Raw genomic sequence first — 25,760 nt, forward strand, 5'->3', positions numbered from 1 at the left:
TTGCTCCCCCCTCACAGCCCCCTAGGGGGGCACGGAGGAACATTGGGGGGAGCAGTATCCGCTCATCACCGCTCTCTCCCCCTTCTCTTCCCCTCCCTCCCCCCATGTTCCTATGCCAGGAGGGAGCAGGGAGAAATCTGGGCACCACCCCAAGCAGCCCTCCCCTGCCAGCCGGGAGCAGTTTCTGACTTTACACCAGCAGCACACACCTCTCTGCCACCGTACAGCACCGCCCTTGACCATGGTACCCCTGGGCAATTCCCTGGTGGCACCCACCCCTAAGGCTGGCCCTGGCTATGGGCTTCAGAGGGAGTGACCAGACCAGGCGGCCATGGAGAGCTCCAGCCCCTGTTCTCCCCTCCCAGCTTCTAGCAATCAGAGGCCAGGGACATGCTTCCATGCTGATGACAGGTACTGCTCGATAACGAGCCAAAGTACAGGGGCGGCTCCAGACCCCAGCACACCAAGCGCGTGCTTGGGGCGGCATGCCGCGGGGGGCGCTCTGCTGGTCCCGGGAGGGCGGCAGGCGGCTCCGGTGGACCTCCCGCAGACGTGCCTGCAGAGGGTCCGCTGCTCCCGCGGCTTTGCTGGAGCATCCGCAGGCACGTCTGCGGGAGGTCCACCGGAGCCGAGGGACAGGCGACCGGCAGAGCGCCCCCCGTGGCGTGCCACCATGCTTGGGGTTGCGAAATGGCTAGAGCCGCCCCTGCCAAAGTACATTCATATTCCTCATCTGAGTCAGATGCCACACACCGAAGATTGATTTTCCTGTCTAGTGGTTCAGGTTCTGTACTGTTCGCATCAGAGTGTTGCTCTTTGAGGGCTTCTGACAACATGTTTCACACCTCGTCCCTCTTGGATTTTGGAAGGCTCTTCAGATTCTTAAACCTTGGGTTGAGCGCTGTAGCTATCTCTAGAAATCTCACGTTATACTTTCTTTGTGTTTTGTCAAATTTGCATTGAAAGTGTTCTTAAAGTGAACAACATGTGCTGGGGCATCACCCAAGACTGCCATAAAACGAAATATATGGCAGAATGCGGATAAAATCATGGAGCAGGAGACATACAGTTCTTCATCAAGGTCTTCAGTCACAAATTAACGCATTATTTTTTTAATGAGCGTTATCAGCATGGAAGCATGTCCTCTGGAATGGTGGTTGAAGTATGAAGGCATATGGATGTTAGCATATCTGGCACATTAATACCTTGCAACGCTGGCTACAAAAGTGCCATGAGAGAGCCTGTTCTCACTTTTAGGTGATGTATATAAGACACGGGCAGCATTATCTCCAGTAAATGTAAACAAACTTGTTTGTCTTAGCGATTGGCTGAACAAGAAGTAGGACTGACTGGACTCTAAAGGTTTACATTGTTTTCTGTTTGAGTCCACTTATGCAACAAAAAAAAAATCTACATATGCAAGTTGCACTTTAATGATAAAGAGATTGCACTGCAGTACTTTATATTTTACAGTGTAAATATTTGTAATAAAACTATATATAGTGAGCACTGTACACTTCGTATTCTGTGTTGTAATTGAAATCAATATATTGAATATGTAGAAAAACAAAAATAAATTTAAATTGGTATTCTATTGTTTAACGATGTGATTAAAACAGATTAATCATGATTTTTTTAAAGTTAATTGTGTAAGTTAACTGCGATTAATTGACAGCCCTAGATTTGAATTTTTCTGTCACATGCAGGACAAACTGGAATATCTGTGTCTATTGGGTTTCCGGGAAACCCAAAGCCTGCCCCATGCTAACGCATCCCCCCCCCCCAGCCTAAGGGGAGGTTCCACAGGGCCTCAGAAACCCACTAATTGCGGGGGACAACTAATAAAAGAACAGGGACAGGAGTGCGGTCAAAGGGTCATAAGAAGGGAGCCTGACGGGGACACTGAGCAGAGAACCCCGGACAGCCCCCACTGCTCCTCGAAGGCGTCAAGGGAGCCAGCGGATGCCGCCCAGAGGAACTCTGCCCGGATACGTGAACGGACTAAGGATCGGAAACAAGCCCCACAGTCGCAGGAGCCTGGGGGGAATTGTGCTGTGAAATGATTTCCTGTTCTGACATGTCCCCAATTGCCCTTTTTGCCCTAACAGGCTGCAGCGCAACATCCATGTTTTGCTCCAGCTCATTCCGTCCTCCCAGGGGCCGGGGAAGGGAAATGGCTGCAGTGGAGCCAGTTGAGGGAGGGATTATCAGGGAGTTGCTGGCGGGTTCCCTTGGCGGGGAGAAAGGGCAGTAAATACATAGGGGGTGGGAACTTCCAGGGAGGTTGGTCTGGGTGGGAGAGGGCAGGAAATCCCCAGGGTGGGGGACAGGGAGTGACAAACCTGCTGGGATTTGTTTACTGTGAGGCTCCAGCATTTCTCAAATGTGGCCACCAGGGGCTTTTATTGCGGCCACAGCCTCCTGGGCTGTAATTGAGGGGGAGTCGGGGACAGCAAAGCAGCGGCTCATCCCCCGGGATGCCTGCAGGGGCTGGTCCCTACCCCCTTCCGGAGTCATAAACACTGCAGGAGCAGGCAACCGGTGGGAGTTCCCCACCTTCCCACGTGCGGTGGGGCTCAGGCTTCAGGCTTCTGCTCTGGGATGGTGGGCGACAGGCTCAGTCAAGATACATGGAACGTAGGCTGGGTGGGGAGAAGTCTGTGTAACTCATCCTGTTATTGATATACATGTGACCTCGAATATTACCAATGTGTGTCTCTCCCCCCCCCCCCCACAAACACACACAAAACCCTCCCAACTAACCATCTCCCAAACAGACCCTCAGTCCAGAAAGCATTCATCCCTCATATTGTTGAAAAGACTCACAGCAAACAGAAGAATCCCAGCTTTTAAAACAATCCTCTAGCAAGACAAAGAAACTCACATCTGTAGACTCAGAAAACAGTCCCAAAAATTTTTTAACAATATGTTGTTATGAAGAAACCAAAGTGATAAAAAGACCTGATTTTTCAACTACTTTAAAAAAATCTTCTCAAATCAGCATCTTTAGAGTGAAACTTGTTCTGCTTTTTAACCAGACAATTCTCCCCAGAAGGAGAGGCACTGGTCCTGGAGACACTGCAATACCAGGTCAATGCATGGGGTGGACAGAGCAAGCTCCCAGTCCATCCCCTTGTTTCAAAAATCAATTTAATATACAGTCCTCAAATAAAGGACCTATCAGATATTAAACTGATAAGAACAGATACAACTTTAGATAATGCTTTCACGCTTGATCTTAGCCATGAGGCCGAGAAGCAATGCTGAGAATCTCGGATGCTAGGCAGCCACTCTTCCCCCACTGCTTTCTACTTCAGCATGAGAAGCTCCCAGACACGCACCAAACACCATTCACGAGGCTTTGATAACTAGGTAACTCGAAGTGATGACCACTTCCCCGAAATGACTCCACTGGAAGAATTCAAAGCAAGAGCCCTTAACACACAATTCTGTTCGAAGACAGAGACGTCTTTAAGCCTCCTTCCTCTCGCTGGCTTCCCTGTGCATGCCTAATTTGCATAAACCCACCCACTCACCTGTGACTAACAATCTCTCACTGTTAACTCTTACAGCAAAACAGGCCAAAGAAAGCCTATGCAAGCGCTATACCTCAGCCCCACTGCTCTTTTCTGCTCCTTCTCAAACGTACAGTCATCAGGCACACATAAGATAGTTTTGCTCCATACCAGTCCAGTTTCTTGTCTAACCACTGCACACACATGGTATAACCCTACCCTGAGCTGATTCCCGACTTTTGCGCTCAATACAGGAAAACAAGAATTGAGAGAGAAGCTGTGCAGGGAAGTCTTCCTCAACTTGCACTCCACTCTCCAAGGGCCTTTTGGGCTCTTCTATGGACTTCAGGTTCCATTTGATTGCCAAGGTTTATGGTCTTATTAATTAGCCATCTCCTAATGCAAGGATGCTACATGTCAGCCTAAAGATCGATTTTCCAAAAGAGCTGAGAAACAGAACTAAAGCTGAGCACGAGGTGTTACATTTACATGAGCATCCAGAATCTGACTATGCCCTGGCAAGTTCAATGCTTCCGAAAGAAATCAGAAAATAAGGAGCCCGTCAGGTCCCCCTGGCCCTGTTAGCACCCAGATCTAGTCAATCTGCAGGGAAATAAGGAAAAGGCGATGAATAAAGAAGTCAGGAAATAACAAGCAAATGAAGAACGGATTTCTCTCCAATTTACCATCTTCTCAGCTACCAATCAAAGTTAAAGACCTAAAGTCAACCTATCGGCATAAGCAGGGCCGCCCAGAGGATTCCAGGGGCCCGGGGTCTTTGGCGGCGGGGGGCCCTGCTTCGGCGGTAAGTCGGCGGCGGGGGGGTCCTTCCGTTCTGGGACCCGCCGCCAAAGTGCCCCAAAGACCCACGGCGGGGACCCCCCCTCCGCCGAATTACCGCCAAAGCGGGACCTGCCACCGAAGTGCAGCCCCCACCGCGGGTCTTCGGGGCACTTCGGCGGCGGGTCCTGGAACGGAAGGGCCCCCCCGCCGCCGAATTACCGCCGAACACCCGGCTGCACTCCGGCTGCCGGTCCCGCTTCGGCGGTAATTCTATCCCGGAGAGGAAGGACCCCCCGCCAGCGAAGACCGGGAGTGAAGAAGCTCTGGGGGCCCGGGGCCAGCGAGAGTTTTCCGGGGCCCCCGGAGTGGGTGAAGGACCCTGCTCCAGGGGCCCCAAAAAACTCTCGTGGGGGCCCCTGTTGGGCCCGGGGTAAATTGCCCCACTTGCCCCCCCCCGGGCGGCCCTGGGCATAAGTACAGATGGTTGAATGGAAGTTAAAAGGAGCTGCTGTGGCAAGTGTTAGGAGCCTGCAAACAACATGCAGATGATTTAAAAACGCTGCAATTAGAGGCTGCGACAAAGTTCCTCCTCTACCTTGGTGGGTCCTGCGCTTATTGGCAGATTTGCTCACCTCAATGATCTTCCCCTCTGGTAGAACCCACAGTCTGGGTCAACTCCTCCTGGGTCTGATCTGGAGTTGGGAGGAACCCAGGCCTGCCCTCTACTCCGGGTTCCAGCCCAGGGCCCTGTGGATTGCAGCTATCTATAGCGCCTCCTGTAACAGCTGCATGACAGCTACAACTCCCTGGGCTACTTCCCCATGGCCTCCTCCAAACACCTTCTTTATCCTCACCACAGGACCTTCCTCCTGGTGTCTGATAACGCTTGTACTGCTTAGTCCCCAGCAGCTACACCCTCTCACTCTCCCTCTCAGCTCCTTGTGCCTCTTGCTCCCAGCTCCTCACACGCACACCACAAACTGAAATGAGCTTCTTTTTAAACCCAGGTGCCCTGATTAGCTCTGCCTTGATTGGCTGTAGGTGTTGTAATCAGCCTGTCAGGGGTGCAGAAAGCCTGTGAACTGTACCCAGGTGTGTTCACAAGCAATGTGAAAATGTCCAATTCCCGCTCACACTGCACAGGGGCAGCACAGCTCCGGGGTTCTCTGGAATCACACAATAATGCTGGTTTTGTTCCCACAGCACCTGGAGCTTTTCACAGTGAGACATGGGGGTGCTGCAGCCCCCGCCGCACCCCTCGTTCCCGCACCTCTGCTTCTCTGCAGGGAACTTGTTATGCCACGAGGGGGGGCAGGGAGACTGTGCAGGAGACCCAGGCCCACGCGCTGAGCACTGCAGCTCCAGTGCTGTGTTCGGGATTCATTTCTGCTCTCTGACAAAACTGCCCCAGGCTCCTCTGTCCCACTAATATTCGCCCAGGCTCCCCGGCGCTGTTAGTATCTGTCCAGAGCTCTCGCCAGCCCTGCCCCAGGAGAGCTGGGCACTCGCCCTGCTCTAGGAGAGCCAGGCAGGCCCTGAGCGGGGCGGCAAAGGGCACTAGACGGTGACCCTAGGCCAGTGGTGCCAGAACAATCTGTATAGTGGGGGGTGCTGAGCCACTGAACCAACTGTAACCCCTGGGTGTGATGGAAACCACGTCAAGCCAGGGGCTGCTGCAGCCCCCCCAGTTCCAGCCCCTCTGCCCAGGCCGCTCCCCCAGCCTGACACACACACACAGCCCCTGCACCCGCCCCACCCCAGGTCTCCTCAGCCCAGAGGGGAGCCCCCCGGCTGAGTGGGGAATCAGAACCCCCCAAAATTACCCTGGGACCAGCATGATCTGCCTCCGCCCTGCCCTGCTCTGCATGTATTCGGAGTGCGTCAGTTTCCCTGTCCGACCATGTGTCCTGCCATGTGTCTCTTCTCCTCCCCAGTTCCCTCCAAATCACCCCATTTCCCCTGCACCCCGGGCTGGGTCTCTGCCAACCCCCCTTCTCCCCTCCTGCCCCCAATATCTCCCTGCCCCTACAGGTCTATAGGGCTGGATCCCTCCCTCCCCCCTTCTCCCTTCATTTTCTGCATCTGGGGGTCTATGGAGATGGGTGTCTCCTCTGCCATCTCCTCTCCTGCCCCCCCATATCCCGCTGCCTCTAGGGGTCTATGGGGCTGGGTCTCTCCTCCCTCCATCCCCTCCCCTGCCCCCAATATCCCTCTGGGGCTCTGTGGGGCTGGGGCTGGGTCTCTCTCCCTGCCTCTGTGCTCCCCCCTGCACAGCATGTCCTGGGAGTGACTCAGAGTCCCTGGACCAACATTTCACACACCCCACCCCCACCCCACATGTCTCCCTCAACCCCACCCCATTTCTCCTGCACGCCAGGCTGGGTCTCTGCCAACCCCCTCTCCTCTCCTCCTGACCCCAATATTCCCTGCCCCTACAGGTCTATGGGGGTGGATCTCTCCCTCTCCCCTTCTCCCCCCATCCCTTCCCCCAATATCTCCCTACCCCCGTCTGTCTATGGGGCTGGGGCTGTCCCTGAAGCCCCGTCCCCAGCGCGGGGCTCACAGACAATCCCCGCCCGGCGGCTGTGTGCTGGGGCTGTGACATGCTGTGATGTGCTCACTCCCCGGAGCTGCATATTGACCAAAGGCGTGTGAATGGGGTGTGGTGCCTGGCGGGGAGCAGCTCCTGGTGATAAGATAGCAGTGGGAGCAGCAGATCCTGTCCTAGCAGTGGTTTGTGGTGGTGGGGGGGTTCTTTGCAACCATGAGTGGGTGTCTTGTGGGTGCAACTAGACCCCCCCTTCTCTGGTGGGGCGGAGCTTCTACTGTCTGCCTTGGGGGGAGGGAGGTTCCATGATGTCACAGCCCATGGTGGGGGGAGTTGAATTGGGTTTCTGAAGTGGGAGAGCAACTTCCCCCGCTCCCACTCACTCTTCACTAGGGGGCTGGGCTGGGATCTCTAGGGAGGGAAGCGCAGGGAAAAACAGTCTCCCCTATGGAACCCAGGAGTCCTGGCTCCCAGTCCCCCTGCTCTAGACCCCCTCCACTCCCTGGGCCAGGGGTAGAACCCAGGGGTCCTGGTGCCCAGCCCCCTCCCTGCTCTGACCACTCGACCTCACTCCCCTCCCAGGGTGGTGCAGGGCTCACTGGGTCTGTGTCCCAGCTCTGCTAAGGGCCTTGACTGATTTTCCCAAAGTGCTTCCTTCTGAATCCAGCACATCTGCCTCCCCCCACCCAGGTTGCTGCCCACCGCCGTGTGGGGGCACCAGCACTGTGCCGGGTCGTGATGGGAAATTGTCCAAGCTGGTCCAGGGGAGACGTGTGTGTCCCTGCTGCCCCCTGCTGGTGGGGCTGAGCCCCGCTCTGGGTGGGGGGTGTGTGTGTGTGTGTGACACTGTTTGTATCAGTGTGTTGCTGGGCTAACCAGTAGGAAATGGCTTTGCAGGATTTTGTATTCTGCAGCAAGTGACTGACTGTGACTGACACACACACACACACACAAAGGGACTCACACAATCCCAAGAACACTCACACACAACACACCCAGAGGGACATGCTAGCCCAACCCCCAAAGAAACAATCACCCCCCCTAACCACAGTCACAATCACCCCCCCACACACACCATAATATTCACAATCGTGCTCAGAGACACAACTGCACGCAGGTCACTCCCACTGCTCCAAACACAAGGACCTCCTGCCCCACACAGCATGTGCCAAGGCCTGTGGAATTCACTGCCACTGGACAGCTACCAATGAGAATGATCCCCTCGTGCTGGATCATCTGTTTGGCCCCCTGCCCCCTCTCGGGGCTCGCTGTGCGGCGTGGCTGGGGATTGTGCAATGGCCCAGCACCAGGCAACGCAGAACGCAGACCACATGCCCTGCCCACCTCACCTGAGCTGCTCTCCAGGTGCATCGGAGCCCAGCCCCCTGCACCTGGGCTCTCCTGCCCCACAGAAGATGAACTGCAGCCCCCACCACACTCCGAAGAGGGGAGAAGGGTCAGGCCAGCCAGCCCTTGTAACATGGGGAAATCAGCATTGGGGTCGACGGTATGAGGGCTGTGACATACAGAGAAACAGTTGTCACGTTAGCAGAGGGCAGCAGAGCATGCACACACACACAATTGCAAACATATGCATGAATCCAGCCACACACACACACAATTGCTAATATACACAAACACCCGCACAAATCCAGCCAACACCAACACAAGCCTGGGAGCCAGGGGAGCAGAGCAGGCTGGGGCCGGGTCACTCCACTTCCTGCAGGAAGTGACTCCGGTGCAGGCACCCACAGCACGAACTCCCCACACCGGATTCTGTCCACACGCAGAGAATTCTCTCCATCGGGCTCCTTCGGTTCCTCTCGCTGCTCTCCGTCCTGCCGCCAGACACTGCTCATCTGCATAGCCCCGCCCATGGACACGCGACACCTTCTGTCGTTTTGGTCTCCAGTGAATGAGTTGCCCGCGGGGAGTGAGCACGTCACCTCACGTCACAGCCGCTGGGCGGGGATTGTCTGTGAACTCCGTGCTGGGGGCGGGGCTTCAGGGAGAGACCCAGCCCCACAGACAGCCTGGGGCAGGGAGCTATTGGGGGATACATGCGGAGCAGAGCAGGGCGGAGGCAGATCATGCTGGTCCCAGGGTAATTTCGGGGGGTTCTGATTCCCCACTCAGCCGGGGGGCTCCCCTCTGGGCTGAGGAGCCCTGGGGTGGGCGGGTGCAGGGGCTGGGTGTGTGTGTCAGGCTGGGGGAGCTGCCTGGGCAGAGGGGCTGGAACCGGGGGCGGCTCCCGGCACCAGCACACCCAGCGCCTGGTTGGGTGAGAAGCTGCAGGGGGGGGGGCTCTGCTGGTCGCTGTGAGGGCAGCAGGCACCCCTGCCCCTCCCCCACTCTACCCCCTCACCCCACTCCCCTCCCAGAGCTGGGGGGAGAACCCTAACCCAAGCCCTGCCCCTCCCCCCTATTTCCACATGGCTCCATCCAACAGACCCCCCCCCCGAGTGGGGAGAGACGAGGCCAAGGGAGAAGCAGGCGGGGGGGGGGCGCTGAGGGCGCGGCGCTGCGGGGGGGGCCGGGCCAAGACCCCGGGACACGCACCTTCCTGTCAGGAGCCCGAGGGGGGCGGGGCGTGGATGACGAGTTGCATTGGGGGTGGGGAGGTGTCAGGTTGACCCAGGGACCCGCCCTTACCCGGGCTGGGGAGGACGGAGGCGCCCCGGGGCAGGCTGGGAGTTGTAGTTCCTGGCTCGTCTCAGAGCGGAAGTGAGGGACACGTTGCTCAGACAACGCGCCCCCTCCCGGTGCACACTGGGAAGCGTAGTTCTCTCTCTCTCACACGCGGCCTCTATTGGAGGAGGGGCCGTAACTCGTCACTTCGCCGCGCCCCTCCCCGCTCCCTGATTGGCGGACAGAGCGCGGGACAGAGACTCGGCGCGTGGGGGGAGGCCCCAGTTCCCCCCCCCCACCCCCCCGGGCGCGCGCTGCGGCCGTTGGGATTCGAATCCCGCTCGCGGCCAGGGGCTGCGCGGCTCAGTCCCCGCGGGCGGCACCAGTGGGACCCGCCCCGGCGCTGCTGGGGGGTCGCGGGGGGGAGGGCGCGGCTCGGGGACAGCCAGCGGGGCGGGGCCGGTCCGAGGGGCGCTGGGGCGGGACGGTGAGTGGCGGCTCCGCACGGGGGGGCCGGGGGCTCAGACCCCCAGTGCCAGGCCCAGCCCCTGCCGCGCCCCTGCCCCGGGAGCAGCCCCGGGCCCATGGGATCCGGGCCGGGGGGGGGCACAGGGCAGAGGCAGCGCGGAGTGAAAGGGCTTCACCCCCCCCAGCTGGGCCTGGGGGGCAGCAGCGGGGGGGTGGGGGGCTGAGCTGCCCGGGAGCAGCCCCACACGCGGCAGCCTGGGGCCGCGGGGCCGGGCGATGTCCCATCCCGGGTGCGCAGGGACCCAGGGGCGGCCCCAGCCTGTGAGTTGTCGGCAGTTCAGGGGCTGCAGCCTCGTCACCCACCCGGGCACTGTCTGAACTTCAGAGCAGCCGGGGATCTACCTCCCCCCTTCCCTGCGGCCCCGCCCCGCTCACCCCATCCCCCTTCCTCTGTCGCTCCCCCCCACCCTCACTTTCCCCAGGCTCTGGGCTGGATTAACATGGGGGCGAATCAAATCAGGCCATGTCCCTGTGGGGAGGGGGTTTCACTTGTTTCTAAAGGGCGGGGGGAGCCCTCAGTCTCTGTCTGATTGTGTCTCTCTCGCGCCTCAGGATATTGGGGTTGAGTTTCCTGGGTCAGACACTGCTGATTCAGAAAGGGATTAGGCATTTATATGGATAATATCATCTTAACTTCGCTGGTATACAAAATGTAGAAGGGATATAAATCCTCGTGCTTCAGGATATAAGCCTACCACTAACTGATGGGGGTCAGGAAGAAACTTCTCCTATGGGCAGGTTAATCCATAATTGTTTTTCTATGGGGTTTCTCAGACTTTCCTCTGACACAGCTGGGCCTGTGACTTGCCCTGAAAAATAGATAATTGGTGGGCCTTTATATTAGGGGGCTGATCATTTTTTGTTTTACAGTAGTGTTTAGCTGTCCCAACCAAAATTCAGGGTCCCATTACAAAAACATAGTAAGAGATTGTCCTGTGCCTCAATTACAAGCTAAAGAAATAGACAAGATAGGTAAACAGTAGCATAAAGAAGTATTAACCTCCATTTATAGATGGGGAACTGAGGCAGAGATGAAGGACCAGATTTTCAAAGGTATTTAGGTGCTTAAGATGCAAACAGATGCTTAAAGGTGCTTTTGAAAATCCCACCAGCAGGTTAGGTGCATAACACCCACCGATTTCAATAGGAGTTAGGTGCCAAACCTAACTTAAGCACTACTGGTCTATTTCCTGTTCCAATTTTCACCAAAACCAATATGGTTCTGCTCACTGATGCCTAGAATATTCCTGGAATTTCAGAATTGATTGGATGTGGTGTTCACAAGTTCATGTTACAGAGAAATGCCATCAGGTAGAGTGAAGAACTCACATTACTCAGTAAACAAGTTTTCAAATATTTTCCTCACACAGATCATTTCTTCAGATAAAGAATATTTCTTCTCCCAACCTGCCCTGCCTCACACCTACAGTACCCCGCAGCAACAAGAGAGCTCACTGACGTGAAAAGGTAATTTTAGGACAGGATTAAGGGCATGGGTGCAAACCAAGTGGTTTAAAAGTGATGGGTGCAGTCAGTCATTACATGGTGATGTACACAGTCTGTGACATCACACTCCATTGCCAAGGACACAATTGTGACATCTCGTGCAGAGAAGTGTAAACAAGAAGTGGGCCGCATTATCTCCTGCAAATATAAACAACTTGTTTGTCTGAGTGATTGGCTGAATAAGATATTATATTATGCCCATAACATCGCAGGCCATAGATGGTCAAAACACCTGGCTTTATGGTCACCATTGTGGTGATGGCACTTTCACATCACTGGTACCTGATGGCCATAGATGGTCAAACCTTGTGGGATTTTTCCTTATATGGACACTCAGAGCCACAAGTAACAGGTGACCCATCTCAGGTGAGTAATAAAGAGATTGTGTGACACACCAGCCAGCCTCTGCCTATAAAGGCTGGAGCTGCCAGTTTGGCTCACAAGCCCCAGAGATCCCAACAAGAACAGGCTGGCTGCCTCTTGTAGGTAAGACTTGAAAGCCAGACGCCTAGCGTGATGGAAACAAATAGAAGGCGCAGAAGCTGTGACAGGTTAGATCACAGGGACCTCTGAAAGGGAAGGATGGAACTAGGGTGACCAGATAACAAGTGTGAAAAATCGGGACAGTGGTGGGGGGTAATAGGAGCCTATATAAGAAAAAGCCCCAAATATCAGGACTGTCCCTATAAAATGGGGACATCTGGTCACCCTAGATGGAACATTTTTACAGTTCTTGGCAATAACAACACAGTTACAAAAATTACCATTAGCAATAACAACAAATTCATTGCAGGTGTCCACCTACAATCATTTTTGTCGTCATGCCACACCTTTGGCTCAATACCATTGGGGTTTGGGCCTTTTAGGGTTAACCTGTGGCTTCCCTTTGCAAACTTAAGTTCTCTCTTTCCTCCTTGTTCTGAAGGATCAAACCCTGATTTTTCTTGCTTAACAGAATTCACTGGCTGATGGGGTGGGCTCTCTTTGCTAACACCTATTAGCAAGTCTTTCCTCTCCCTGCCAGCCAAGTAATTTGCATCAACACAGAAGCACAGACTGCTCACTTAAAGAATCAGAATGGAGACATTCCTGTTCCAACCCCATTGTCTTCCCAACCAGCTGGCCAAACACAGCCACTTGGTTATAGAGCTGCTCAAGTTTCTTAACAGCTCTTACTCCATCTGAGACCTTTTCAAAGCTATCCACACTGGAGCTTTCAAAAGGAAAGTCAGTGGATTTTTACATATCTTCCTAACCAGTCTTTAAAGGGTTAAGTCAGTCTGTGAGTTAATTAACTCTTTCTGGCCCTGTGGCCTTCCAATGAGATATTATATTACACCCAAAACGTCACAGGCCATATATGGTCAAAACAGCCGTGGCCAGGCTGGGACCAGGCTAGGCTTGGGACGCTTAGCTGGGGCCAGGCCGGGGCTGGCGAAACCAGGCCGGAGGGAGCCGCTCAGCCAGGAACGAGCTGGAGGGAGCCGCTCGGCTGGGCTGGGCTGGGCCTTGCCGTGCCTCCCTGGAGCCCTCCTCACGCTCCTTTCCCCTGGTACAGCCTTTGTTCCAGCTCAGGTGGTAGCTAGTGGATTTCTCATGATGGCTGCCCCATTTGTTCTCTTCCACTCAGATACAGATAGAAAAGTGATACATTTATAGAAATAGGATGAACACACTCAGTAGATTATACGCTTTGTAATGATACCTTACAAGAGACCTTTTGCATGAAGCATAGTCCAGTCACTTTATATTCACACTCATTAGCATATTTTTATAAAATCATATAGAATGGAACATGACAACAGCGAAGACGACGACAGCAGAGACACCTCCGAAGAAATGCGCTAGAGCCCTTGGGCCGTCACGCTTCAGGAATGTGCGTGAGGTACTAGGATACCTGGAGATGGGGGGTGTCCTGCTGGCCGTAGGTCAGTGTTGTGAACCTCCAGTTGCTAGGCTGAGTTTATCCATCCCCTGGCAATAAAACATTGTCTTGTTTTCACAGCCACTTTCGATCTCCTGGCTTCTGCCCCCTACCCAGCTGGCAGGGCATTGTGCAGCACCCTTTCCAGCCCACCTGGGTGCAGGAGACCAAGGAAGAGAGCATCTGCCATCCAGCTCCATCCCATCTAGAGCAAGTGAGTGGAGGTCTCCAGAGCCATCGCCAGTGTGGTGGGAATGGCCCAGCAATAGGGCTCCCAGCGCTTCCCTTGCAGGAGATTGTTCCCAACGTCGAGAGTCTTTGGGGAGGGCAGAACCTGCCAGGTGCTGAACACCCACAACCGCAAGCAGTGAAATCAGTGGGAACTGAGGGCGACTCCTCCCTCCTAGGATTGGCACCTTGTGAACGAACTTTCATTGAGGACTGTCCGGGTTCCGCTCTTTCTCTGGCCTGGGAGGGAGCGGGGTCTACTGGGGTGGAGGGAGCTGCTTGTCCAAACTAACGGAGAGCCCCACTGCTCTGGGAACATTGGGAGCAGCCTGTGCTGTGAGCTGCTGCCAGTGCGTGTGGACGGCAGCCCCCCTGCCCTGGGGTGGGGTGTGTGGTGAGGAGGAATTGCCTCAGCAGAGGGGACGTGGACAGGGGAGCAGGCAGGCCCGTTAATGAGAGGCTGCCTTGAGCCCAGACTCATGGCTGTTCCCCATTCAGTTCCAGGATGGAGCGGCTGAAGCGGATGCTGAGGAGGAAGCCTGGGCAGGTGGCTCTGGAGCCAGTAGGGAGCAGCGTCCGTCTTGCCCAGGAGGAGAGTGGCCCCTCTGTCCCCGCGGGCGGGGAAGAGACCAGTGGGCAGGCAAAGCGGAGGAGCTCTCTGACCTTCTGGAGGAAGAGAAAACCACCAGCTCCCTTAGCAGGCCCTGAGGCACCTTCTGGTCCCAAATGGAGGTGGCCCTGAGTGATGCTATGTAGGGACCCAGGAGAGGGCGTGAGCCAGGCAAGGTGGCTCTGCGGCTTCCTTTCCAGGAAGCAGAGGAGGCAGGAGCCCAGCCCCAGGGCCCAGCAGGAGCCATCCACCCGCCTGGCCACCAAGGAGCCTCCAGCCAGCCCAGAGCAGGAGCTGGGCGGCTCCGGCATGGGGACCAGCAGGTTCACCTACTCCCGAGGGGCCAGCAGCTCCTCTGTGGGTTCTGACAGCCCTGAGGTTGAAGGCTCCCTCTGTGCAGGTGAGGGGAGACCCTGGGGACAGGGGGAAGGATGGGGGCAGTGGGGGACTAGGAACACCCTGTGCCCATTGGGTCACCAAGGCGCCAGGACTGAGCCATGGGAGCCCCACTAACACCTGTGGGGGTGACACTGCCACACCTTGCGGCAGGGGATGCTGGGCAGAGTCGGGGGAGCTCCAGCCTTCCCTGATGATGTTGGGGAGGGGGGCTGATGGCCACGGGGCCCTGAGGCTGATGGCTCTGAGGGTGTCTCTGGGAGGGGCAGGGTGGGGCCCTCTATGCTATGGGGTTCCTTGTTGGGGATGGGGGACATTGAGCCATTTCTCTACACTGCATCCCCCCAGTGGCAGCAGGGATTGTCCTTTCTCCTTCTCTCCCTGATGCAGAGACCCCCAGTGCCCAGCAGCAGTGGGCTGAGGAGGAGGAAGAGGAAGAAGAGAAGGAGGAGGAGGATGTGTCCCCTGAACAGGACACCATCAGGGTCATCCAGCAGCACCTCCAGGGCAGAGCTGAGATACAAAAATCCCCCAGCTGCGCTGCCCCCGAGTCTGTCCTGCCTCTTGTTCCATCCCCACCCACGCAGGGGGGTCTTGTCCCAGAGAATCCATCACCCCCAATGGGGGGAACTTCTCCCCTGTTTCCTGGCACCCCAAAGTGGGGGCATTTGTCTCACGCAGGCCAAGGTGTCCGCTCCCTGCAGACACTGTCCCAGTTACAACCCCAGTCTGTTCAGGGTGACACTGGTTTCGGAAGCGGGGCGGTTTTCCCTGTCCAACTCCATGGGGTTCCTGAGCCATGGAGCTGGTGTAGGTGGGTTGGGGAGGTCCCCACCTAACCGTCTCAGTCTCTCTCTCCCCCTCCCCCCACTCCTAGTTGGTGGAGGACAGGGCCCAACAGCTCGGCTTCCTCCATGTTGTCCCACGTCTGAGCTGCTTGGCACAGCAGCAGGAGCTGGACTCTCTGGAGCCCCAGGTCTCCAAAGCAGCCCTCGTGGAGAGCATTGTGGTGAGTGGGACCCCGTGTCTGGCCCCTGGGGCAAGGGACCCAGAAATGGGAGGAAGAGTTGGTGGGGCCAGAGGGGGAAGCAGAGGACAGTGATTCCTGGGGCTGAGGGCTGGGGAGCAGGGAAGGGAGAGCTTCTGACACCGATGGGGAGCTGGCAGTGGGGGAGTTGTAAGGCCGTGTCTGCATCAGTCTACGAGCATTGGTATTTTCTTGAAATTTGTCAGACCAACCTAACTAACACCTAACCCACATTTGAACCTCTTTTTACGCTCTTGCTCATTCTCAAGGTCTGCTTTGCCTCCAGACAGATCCGTTGTCTTTCAGAACAACCTTGCTCTTTCTGTCTGTTTCACTCACTGAGGTGTCGGAGTAAACACTCCCCTTCACTCTATTCTCAGACAAACACTAGCATTAACTGTTTGCTACTGATTTGTGGAGTGGAAGATGCCATTTCTGGGGGATTGTTCCCAAGCTGCAGTACTTTGTGTTCAAACATCTCCCAGCTTCCTTGGTGAAAAATAACACCAGGTTTCTTTGCAATATACATAAATGAAGGAGTTTTTCACCCAGATAGGACTTGAACCCACAATCTCTGGCTTAAGAAGCCAATGCCTTAACCATTAGGCCACTGGGGCTCAGAAGAGCAATAGAAAGAGGGATGGAAATTCCCTCTCATAATTGCACATTCCTCATATTCATTCAGAAGCCAAAAACCCCATTTAATGGCCTTACAGAAACGTCTGCATCCCCTGGCAGCGAGGCAACTGGGCAGGTCGCTGACAGAGCTGAGCACCACCTTTCTGCCAGCCATCTTTAGAGAAGAACCTGATGTTTTGCTCTCACAGGTCAGTGCCTGCATTGAAATACCAAGAGGGATCTAAGGGCTGGTGTATGCTGGGCACTGAACTGGCAGAGCGACGTCTCTCAGGGTGTGACCCCCCCCAAACCCATATAGTTAAGGTGACCTAAGCCCTGGTTAGATAGTGCTAAAGAAAAGGAAGAATTGTTCTGTCAATGCAGCTATTACAGGGACGGGAAAACCCCTCCAGTCACTGTCTACTCCAAAGTGCTATAGCAGTATTTTAAGTCTTGACAGAGTGAAAGTAGATCTGGCTCCAGTTTGCACTCTGGATGCTCAGGCACTAAGACTACAATAATAACAACAGCACAGTGCTTGCGTAGTTGGCAAGATTTGAACCTACACGGGGAGACCCCAATGGATTTCTAATCCATCACCTTAACCACTCAGTCACAACTACTTGCTGTACATTTGTGTCATTACATGATAATTCTGTTCTCACTGAATTGTCGCTTCAAATTGTTTGCCCAGACCAGCTTCCCCAGCACACTCACGGCTGCGCATCAGTGTAAGTGTGTCCTTGGGTGAACAGCAAGAATTCCTGCCCATTTCCCTTCCGGCTGGAGCAGGATGAGAGTGTGTTTGTGTTAATGACATTGCTGTAGATTGTTGTTCATTCCCCACTCTGGCAATTCAGACAGTTCCTTTCCCATTCAAATCTCCAGCACATCATTCCAATAGCAGGTGGCAGGATTTCTCTGGGGCACTGAAATTTTTTCAGGGGGCTGGTGCATGAACTCAGCCTTGCATTCCACCCTTGATGTTTCATGGACTAACAACAGCAGCAGAAAGAAAGAAAGAGCGGAGCCAATATCTCCCTGGCAGGGATGCAGGTGCCACGTCCCCTCTGTCTGACCATCGCTTTGCAAGAGAGTAGGGTTCACTGGAATCGAATGCCCTGGCTCAGACCAGAGACACAGGGAGGTTTTGCTGTTCACGGATCTGTGCAAAGGAAATTGTGTCTCTGTGTGATATTGAGGCAGGAAATGAAACACCCAATGCCCTAAGGAATGTGGGTGAAGGGCTCGGGCTGAGCAATGATTAAACAGGGGGTTGTTTCAATTTATTGGCCTGATTAAAACGATGGCTAAAAGCCCCCTGTAACAGGGGCTGCGGGACAGGACAGGCAGTTCTGCGTGGAGTGTTCAGAGCTGCCCCCTATCTGCCCTTTCTCTGCACCGCCTCTGCTCCCAGAATGCACCAGGCCCTGGACTGAACTCTTCCCCCGTGGGCCGAGCTGGTTTTGTTTGCTGTGATCAAGAAAAAGATATTCTAGCACTAGAAAAGGTTCAGAAAAGGACAACTAAAATGATTAGGGGTTTGGAGAGGGTCCCATATGAGGAAAGATTAAAGAGGCTAGGACTCTTCAGCTTGGAAAAGAGAAGACTAAGGGGGGATATGATAGAGGTATATAAAATCATGAGTGATGTTGAGAAAGTGGATAAGGAAAAGTTATTTACTTATTCCCATAATACAAGAACTAGTGGTCACCAAATGAAATTAATAGGCAGCAGGTTTAAAACAAATAAAAGGAAGTTCTTCTTCACGCAGCGCACAGTCAACTTGTGGAACTCCTTACCTGAGGAGGTTGTGAAGGCTAGGACTATAACAATGTTTAAAAGGGGACTGGATAAATTCATGGTAGCTAAGTCCATAAATGGCTATTAGCCAGGATGGGTAAGAATGGTGTCCCTAGCCTCTGTTCGTCAGAGGATGGAGATGGATGGCAGGAGAGAGATCACTTGATCATTACCTGTTAGGTTCACTCCCTCTGGGGCACCTGGCATTGGCCACTGTCGGTAGAGAGATACTGGGCTAGATGGACCTTTGGTCTGACCCAGTACGGCCTTTCTTATGTTCTTATGATCCTGTTGGCTTGGCAGGGGGGGAAGTGACAGTCCCACCCCAGAGCCAACGCCCCCCTGTCACCCAGCCCCCTGACCCCCAGCAGTGCAGGTCAGCCAGGAGCTGGTCCCTGCCCGGCACTCAGGGGCGTCTCCCCTGCAGCTGGGGGCTGCTCCCCAGCGTGGTCTGTGGGAGCTCGCGCACTAACGGGGCAGCGGCAGCAGCCACGTGGTGGGTTGGGCTGGTGACCCGGGTCCATCTCCTGGGGTCGGCTGGGTTCATGCTCAGGTGACAGGCCCCAGCCACCGGCCGAGCCCCACGGCCACGCTGCTGCTGTTACCGCACTAGCCCCTCACGCCCTCATTCCCTCACTGAAGCCAGGAGAAGGTTTGCAGGGAGGAGGTGGGGGGGGTTTGACCCCAATATCCCAGAGCTGATTCTCCCCACAAAGGGGTGTGTGCATGTGGTGGGTGCCGTGTGCAACGCCCTGTGCCCATGAGGAGGGGACCGGAGCTCTGCCAGCAGGAAGATTTATCCTGCAGGAGCCCTGCCCCCCTCCCCCAGGGGTTCCCCTGGAGCAGAGAAGCTTTGAATCCTCGCTGGAGACTAGAGACGCCCGAGCAGCACAAGCTGCCTGGCAGAGGTTCTGGATCAGGGCCTCACGGGCACATTGGGTTCATTCCCTCAGGGCTGCCCTGCCCAGTGCCAGGGCTGCTCTCACTCCCCAGCACAGAGGGGGCTGCAGGCTCTTTACCAAGCTGGGTCCCAGCTCAAGGCAGATTTAACACTAGCAGGGGGCCAGGTATGTGCTGGTGCCGCTCAGGGAGGGAATCTGGGCCAAAGACTGATTAGAAATTGGGTAACGCTAAAGTGGGACTAGAAAGACCCTTGCAGGGACGTGGGGGGTAGGTAGCCCCCATTGTGTACCGTGCCCTCGCCGAGAAGTCTCTGGGAGAGTGGATTCTTCCTAATGGGCCACCAGCACGTCTCGTTGGTCCTGATGTCGGCTGCTCCTTTGGTGATACTGACAAGCTAGTTGTGGGCCTTCCCCACTCACCCCATAGCTCCGGGATGCACAGACAGCAATACTGGTGTGGAAGAAACAAACGCCACTCTCAGGTTTCAAGATCCTTAAGATCAGTGACTTGCCCATGCAAATGTCAGGGAGTAGAACTCAGTGGTAGAGTGTTTGACTGCAAATCAAGTAGTCCTTGGTTCAAACCCAAGTATCCCCTTGAAAGCCTGGTCCTTCAACAAAAACAATTATTTCCATTTTCATTATGTTCAGGAGCTCCACTGACTAGGGATGCCTGAAATGAATGGAAACACTCAACATTTTCCTGTGCAAATGCATAAAAATCTAGCAAACATGTCCCTCCACTGAAATCAGTTCCAATCCTCTAAGTGTCTAGTTTATGTTTTCATCAATGAAACAAAGGCACATGAAGACACATTTGCAGGTCCTTGGCCTCCATGGGCTACAATGTGCAGAAGAACAAGAACCACATCCACGTGGGAGGCGTGGACTAGTCTGTGTTACATTTGGTAAGTAAGTTGCCATTGGGACTGAAAACTCTATTGGGACTGAAAACTCTACTGGGGGTGGACAGGAGCCTGTTGCAAAACTAAAATAACCAAGATTTACCAAACTCCCTGTTACACATTCAATCCTCTCTTTTTTCTATTCTATTAAACTGGGAGCAAGTTACCAGTGACCCAGAGCTGTGGCGGAAGGAGGGTGCAAGTTGGGGGAGGAGCCCAGGGCTGGGGCAGCAGGGTGGGTGTGGGTGGGGGAGCACTGGTAGGGGGAAAGCGGAGAGTCGAGAGCTGGGGCAGCACAGGGTGTGTGTGGGGGAGAGCCCAGGGCTGGCTTGGCAGGGTGGTGAGGGTCAGGGGGTAGAGCCCAGGGCTCAGGCTGCAAGGGGATGCGGGGGGCAGACAAAATTTTTTTTGCTTGGGGAGGCAAAAAACCTAGAGCCGGCACTGCCTCCACCTACCGGTGGGTAGGTGGAGGCAGGGGTGGAGGTAGGTAGGAGCCAGGGGTGGCTCTAGGAATTTCGCCGCCCCAAGCATGGCAGCACTCCGCGGGGGGCACTCTGGCGGTCGCCGGTCCCACAGCTCTGGTGGACCTCCTGCAGACGTGCCTGCGGGAGGTCCACTGGAGCCGCCTGCCGCCCTCCCACCAACCAGTGGAGCGCCCCCTGCGGCATCCCGCCCAAAGCATGTGCTTGGCATGTTGGGGCCTGGAGCCGGCCCTGGTAGGAGCGGATCATTAGTATCCCTACTTGAAAGAGGGAGAAGCTAAGGCTGAGAAAGGAGAATTGACTTGTCTTAGGTCACACAGCCAGTCAGTGGCAGAGTTGGGAATAGGACCCAAGAGCCCTGATATTCAAACTAACCATCAGATCTTGAATTTCAGACGTTGAATGACCTGAATAAAGTGCTCTCAGATGAGCTCCAGACCAACAACAGTGCACAGTAATTATTCAGCAAGTATTTGAGGAGAACTGCAATGTTAGAGAGAATCATGAACTGCTCAGAGACCATTAATACAGCGAAGCAGCAAAATTCATCAAACATAGAACTGGTTCTGACTTATTTCCTTGGTCTTAAAAGAGAACAACAAGGACCTGAGTCTCCTCCCTGTCAATAACCCCCTGCTCAGCCAATCAGGGTAGAGACAGGACGGGAGGCTGAGGGTTCTCACCAGAGAGCCCAGAGGATGGCCCAGGTCACCGGTGGGGATCACTGCCCGAGCACTGACCTCAGAGCATTCAGCATGCCCTTCCACACCATGCACTTTCCGCAGTGAGTCCGCCCAGGCGGGGTCCTGGGGCAGCCAGAGGTCCCTGCACCCCAACTCCGCAGTCAGATGCGACTCTCAGCCAGACTGTAAAACAGAAGGTTTATTAGATGATGGGAACACAGTTTAAACAGAGCTTGTTGGTACAGAAAACAGAACCCCTCGGTCAGGTCCATCTTGCGGGGTGGGGAGCCCAGAACCAAGTTCTGAGTCTCTCCCCATTTCCCCAGCCAGCTCCAAACTGACACTCCCTCCTCTGGCCTCTGTGTCTCTTCCAGACAAGGAGGCCACCTGATCTCTTTGTCCCCAACACCTTCAGTTGGCATCTTGCAGGGGAAACTGAGGCACCCACACAGTATTCAGAGAAAATAATAAGAACATTCCCACTTCATCACAACAGGTACAACAAAATATAATACTGTATATTGAAGTAGGCAAGTGCTGCTTCTGACTTTCCACTTTTAATTGACCCTTGTAATCTTGTGGCGCTGACGCGTTGTAGCTTCATTTTATATCGGCTTACAGGGTGGGAGTGGGGGGGCACCACCATTTTGGGCCCCACCAAAAATTATACAAACCTGCCGCCTATGCCACTATTAACCAGGAGGGACAGGGGCACCAGACACCCCCAGTAGCGTGGAGAACACCCACATCCACCGGATCCCTCATGGGGGAGGGGATTGTAATGGGGCCCAGCGCACCCACGCACCAGGGATTGTTAAGGGTTGATGGGACAGGGACACCCACACACACTGAGATCACGGCCTTGGAGGAACGCAAACCCTCCACAGAAGGACCTGGTCTGTTCTATGATAGCAGCCCAGCCTGGGTGAGTCAAAGTCTCTTTTTATACAGGCCCACCCCAGAGATCCTGACTAGGGGAGAGAGACACCAACCCACCAGAGATCCTTAATGGTCTAGGGTGCACCCACACACCAGGGATTCTTATGGGTGGGAGGAATGGAGACAGCCAGACACACTGAGATCACTTCCTCCCAGGAGCCTGGGCCAGACAGGGAGACACAGTCCCCCTTTACAGATCTGCCAGACAACCTGCCTCCCACCCCCTCCACACAATGTTCTTATCTGGAGGTGAAGCCAGGGAAACCACATGGAGGATTCTTATCTGGGGAACTGGGGGGACCCACTTACCACCAGAGATTCTTAAGGGCAGGAGGAACAGGGACTCCCACCTCTGCAGCATGGGGGTGGGTCGCCTGCTGGGATCATCTGGGCATATTTCACCTCGTCAGCTCCCTGCCATTGCCTTGGGGGCCCCTTGTTCGCTGCCTCTGGTACCCAGTTTAGCCTCCTTCCTGAGGGCTGAAACGCTTTGATCTATCTACGGTCTGTGGGATCAATGTGTGTCATGGTGTAATTCTGTGTTATTCGGGGGTCAGACTAGCTGAGCTAATGGCCCCTTCTGCCCTTAAACGCCATGAAAACATTTCCCTGGTTTCTCCTTGCGCCTGACAGACACCACGGTGAGGGGCCCAATAGACGATCCTGGACACAGCGCTCTGGCTCTTACGTTACTTGGGGACGTCAGCGCTTTCCTAGCAAAGCTGCTGCTAAAGAGCTGGATTTGGGGAACAGTTCGGCTCCGGTTCAGAGATCTGCCTGTGGGGTGTGAACCTGCCACGAGGAGCGGGAAACGCAACCAGCAACGGGAGGCGTTGGCTGAGCTCCGGGCTGCCCCCGTGTGGCCAAAGTTTAGAACTGAGCAGCGGAGTTTGAAGCTGGCGCTGGGAGGGACCTGAACACGCGGGGCACAAAGGCTCCTGCGTGTAATGCTTGTCGGGTGGGCAGCTGAGCGTAGCTGATTGCTGGGGTTCAGGGCTGCACCCCGGGGTGCTGAGCAGGTGTCTGTGCTCAGGTTGGCCTTGCTATGATGGTTTCTGGGAAGTTTGGTGTTACCAGTCCCCCTAGAGAGAGGGGAACCAGGCCAGAAAGGAGGCTTTCAAAACTCTGGTACCAATTGGCAGTGGGACTGCACCTGTGAAGAGCCGCTGCAGCCCCGCCAGGGAGAGCCGGTCTCTCTTTATGCAGCCCCCTCCATTCCTCAGAACAAGGGTTGTGCTCAAAGATCTGTGCCCTGTGTTTTTACCTCTGTGTGAAGCGTGCAGTGCAAATAACCCTCAGCGCATCAGCTCAGTTCCAGGCTCCACTTCCACCCGCTCAGGCAAGATGGTGCAGAGGAGCCCCTGGGTGGCTGTGGGCCTGGGGAGGATGGCTTTTGATTTTTCGGCCTGACCGCTACGGGCAGCAAGGCCAAAAGTCAGATGGCCGGCTCTCCCGTCCACCACGCTCATCAGGAGCCCTTAGTCGACAGGCTCGGAGAATGCGGGCATCGCCCCCCACTACCTCTCGCATGCAAAGCGAGCGCTCTGCTGCTTGAGCTAATTCCCCGCAGCTGGTCTGACTCTCAGGCACCGGGCAAAAAAAGGCAAGTGCTCTGTGGCCTTAAGCAGAACACAGCCTGAAATGGGGGGGAGGGGGGCGTGCTACCCAGAGCTGGGGAAGGGGGTCCGAGTCCCAGCCACGCTCCTCGGCACAAACACCAATGCTCCCTCCCTGGAGTGTGTCTGGGCTGAGAGTTAGCCCCTGAAACAAGCACCAAACTTCAGAAGACAACGCAGGGATAGATCACTTGACGATTGCCTGCTCTGGCCATTGCCTCTGAAGCGCCTGGCATCGGTTACTGTCAGAAGACGGGATAGTGGCCTAGCTGGACCATCGGTCTCACCCAGGAGGGCCGTTCCTATCTTCACCACTTTCCTCTAACCCAAGCAAAGCTAGGAGCAGGCCCAGCTCAGCAACTCTAGCAGGCTGCCTGGCCCCTGGCCCAGCATACAGCAAAACGACCCTGCCTCCGCCAGGATAGAGAGCCACCGACTCCCTCTTCCAGACCAACGCAGCCCTTCCCCGCTTTGGCTGTCTCCAAGCTGTCTGCGTGCTCTGCTCTGCCCCCCGGCTGCCATGCTGCCTGAGATCAGGAGGCTGCGAGGTCTCACGGTCTCAGCGGAACTGGTATCGCGTGCCACCCCGCCCATCTCCTCATTCCCTTCATGGACCCCTGGGATGTGAGTAATTCTGTATTTGAGTGGCTCTCCCTCCCGGCCAATGAGCTTGGCGTAGACTAGCAGGGAGGGAGGAGGAAAGGGATTGTGCTCCAGTGAGAGCTCAGAAAGAAAGGTGCAGGTCCCCCACTAGAGCCCAGCCCAGCAGAGCAAAGCAGAGCAGAGCAGGCTGGAGAATGTGTGTCTGGGTCTGACTACTTCTCCCCTGCTCTTCCATTTGAGCTAACTTCCCCCAGCTGTCACCAGCCTCCCAGTCAGCGCAAGGGGGAGAAGGGCCGGGGAGGAAGAGCTTTGTGCTCCGCAAGGGCTGGCTTTTTGGGAGGCCAAGCGGGGAGAGGAATGGAGGCCACTGGAGGAGCTGAGCCGGCTGACTGTCCGTGGCTTCTAAAAGAAGGGCAAGAGAAGATCCCGGGGCTGCCTTGCCCCTGGAGAATGCGGGCATTGATCCCGCTGTCTCTCGCATGCAAAGCGAGCGCTCTACCACTTGAGCTAATTCTCCTACCTTGGCAGGTGGTGTCTCGATCCATCCATTCGACAATGGAAGCCACATCGTTCCCCGCGCCAGCCAGTGACTCCTTCCAAAAGGGTCAGGCAAGAGCAGGCATCCTGTAGGCCAGCTAGCTCAGTTGGTTAGCGTGTGGTGCTAATAATGACAAGGTCATGGGTTCAAACCCCATGCTGGCCACTCTGGGTGCAGGAGGTAGAGGGTGGCTCCTGCTCTTTTGGCTGACTGCTAGGGGTGGCAGAGGCCAAAACCAGGTGGGCTGGGAGCGGGCAAGAGCCTTGCTGGGCGCAGGCGCGGCGCAGGACCAAGCTCCTGACACCTCCTTGGGCTCCCCTCCCTGGGCTCCTCGCTCCACCTGCTGCCTGAAAGGAACTTGGAGATGGGTGAGCCCGGCCGGCTGCCTTCCAGGCTCATAGGAGGCCAGGCTTGAGCTGCCCGCCCGCGAAGCCAAAATCACAGGCCTGCCGGCTCGCCCCCATTGTCCACAGAGGGTTGACCTGATGGCCCGAATTCTTGCTGGCTGCCAGCTCCACCCAAATGTACCCGACGCCTGATCACGCTCCCCAGCCCAAGCCACAGAGGAAGGCTTAATCCTCGGCAACCCAACCTAGGGGAGAGGCTTCACACTCCGCCGGCGCAGGGTGACCTTTGGGACTTCCCTGGACACCATCCTCCCACCGCCCACAGCCAGACCCCCCAAGCCCACCCCTCCGACAGGAAGGAGCAGGAGGACCACTCCGCCCAGGGGCACCACCACTCGAAGTCAGCTTCACTTGCTTTCTCTTCTACCCCTTTCCTCCCAAGTTATGCGCGCCTCACGGGAGCCGGCCCTGGGAAGACGCAGGCACCGCACTCTGACTGGCGCAAGCCAAACGCCCACACCGGGAGTTTAGCACGGGCTCTTGAGGCACTGGAGGAACCCCATGCAGACGCACTGACGGAGCTAAGCTTTACGGCCAAGGGCCCTACCTGTGCAGAAAGCCAACTTGCTTG

General features: G+C 55.6%; 1 long non-coding RNA gene, 2 other non-coding genes and 1 pseudogene across 5 annotated transcripts; 2 read left to right on the forward strand and 2 right to left on the reverse strand.

The window, feature by feature from the left end:
* Positions 1-3,053: 3,053 nt before the first annotated feature.
* Positions 3,054-3,262, reverse strand: LOC123358693 (annotated as a pseudogene).
* A 5,640-nt stretch (positions 3,263-8,902) lies between these two features.
* Positions 8,903-16,462, forward strand: LOC123358688. 3 transcript variants are annotated; one of them, XR_006575760.1, is made up of 7 exons: positions 8,903-8,950; positions 11,373-11,469; positions 13,296-13,436; positions 13,514-13,646; positions 14,159-14,670; positions 15,057-15,675; positions 16,410-16,462. It is a non-coding gene; the product is annotated as an uncharacterized LOC123358688 (long non-coding RNA). The 3 variants fall into 3 exon arrangements; XR_006575761.1 differs by having other exon boundaries at positions 13,296-13,393; XR_006575762.1 differs by lacking the exon at positions 8,903-8,950 and adding an exon at positions 10,543-10,740.
* Positions 16,463-24,688: 8,226 nt separating this feature from the next.
* Positions 24,689-24,761, reverse strand: TRNAA-UGC. Its single transcript has one exon. It is a non-coding gene; the product is annotated as a tRNA-Ala (tRNA).
* A 112-nt stretch (positions 24,762-24,873) lies between these two features.
* Positions 24,874-24,947, forward strand: TRNAI-AAU. Its single transcript has one exon. It is a non-coding gene; the product is annotated as a tRNA-Ile (tRNA).
* The last annotated feature ends 813 nt before the right edge of the window (positions 24,948-25,760 follow it).

Source organism: Mauremys mutica, unplaced genomic scaffold (assembly GCF_020497125.1).
Source record: "Mauremys mutica isolate MM-2020 ecotype Southern unplaced genomic scaffold, ASM2049712v1 Super-Scaffold_100095, whole genome shotgun sequence".
Classification (NCBI taxonomy): domain Eukaryota; kingdom Metazoa; phylum Chordata; order Testudines; family Geoemydidae; genus Mauremys; species Mauremys mutica.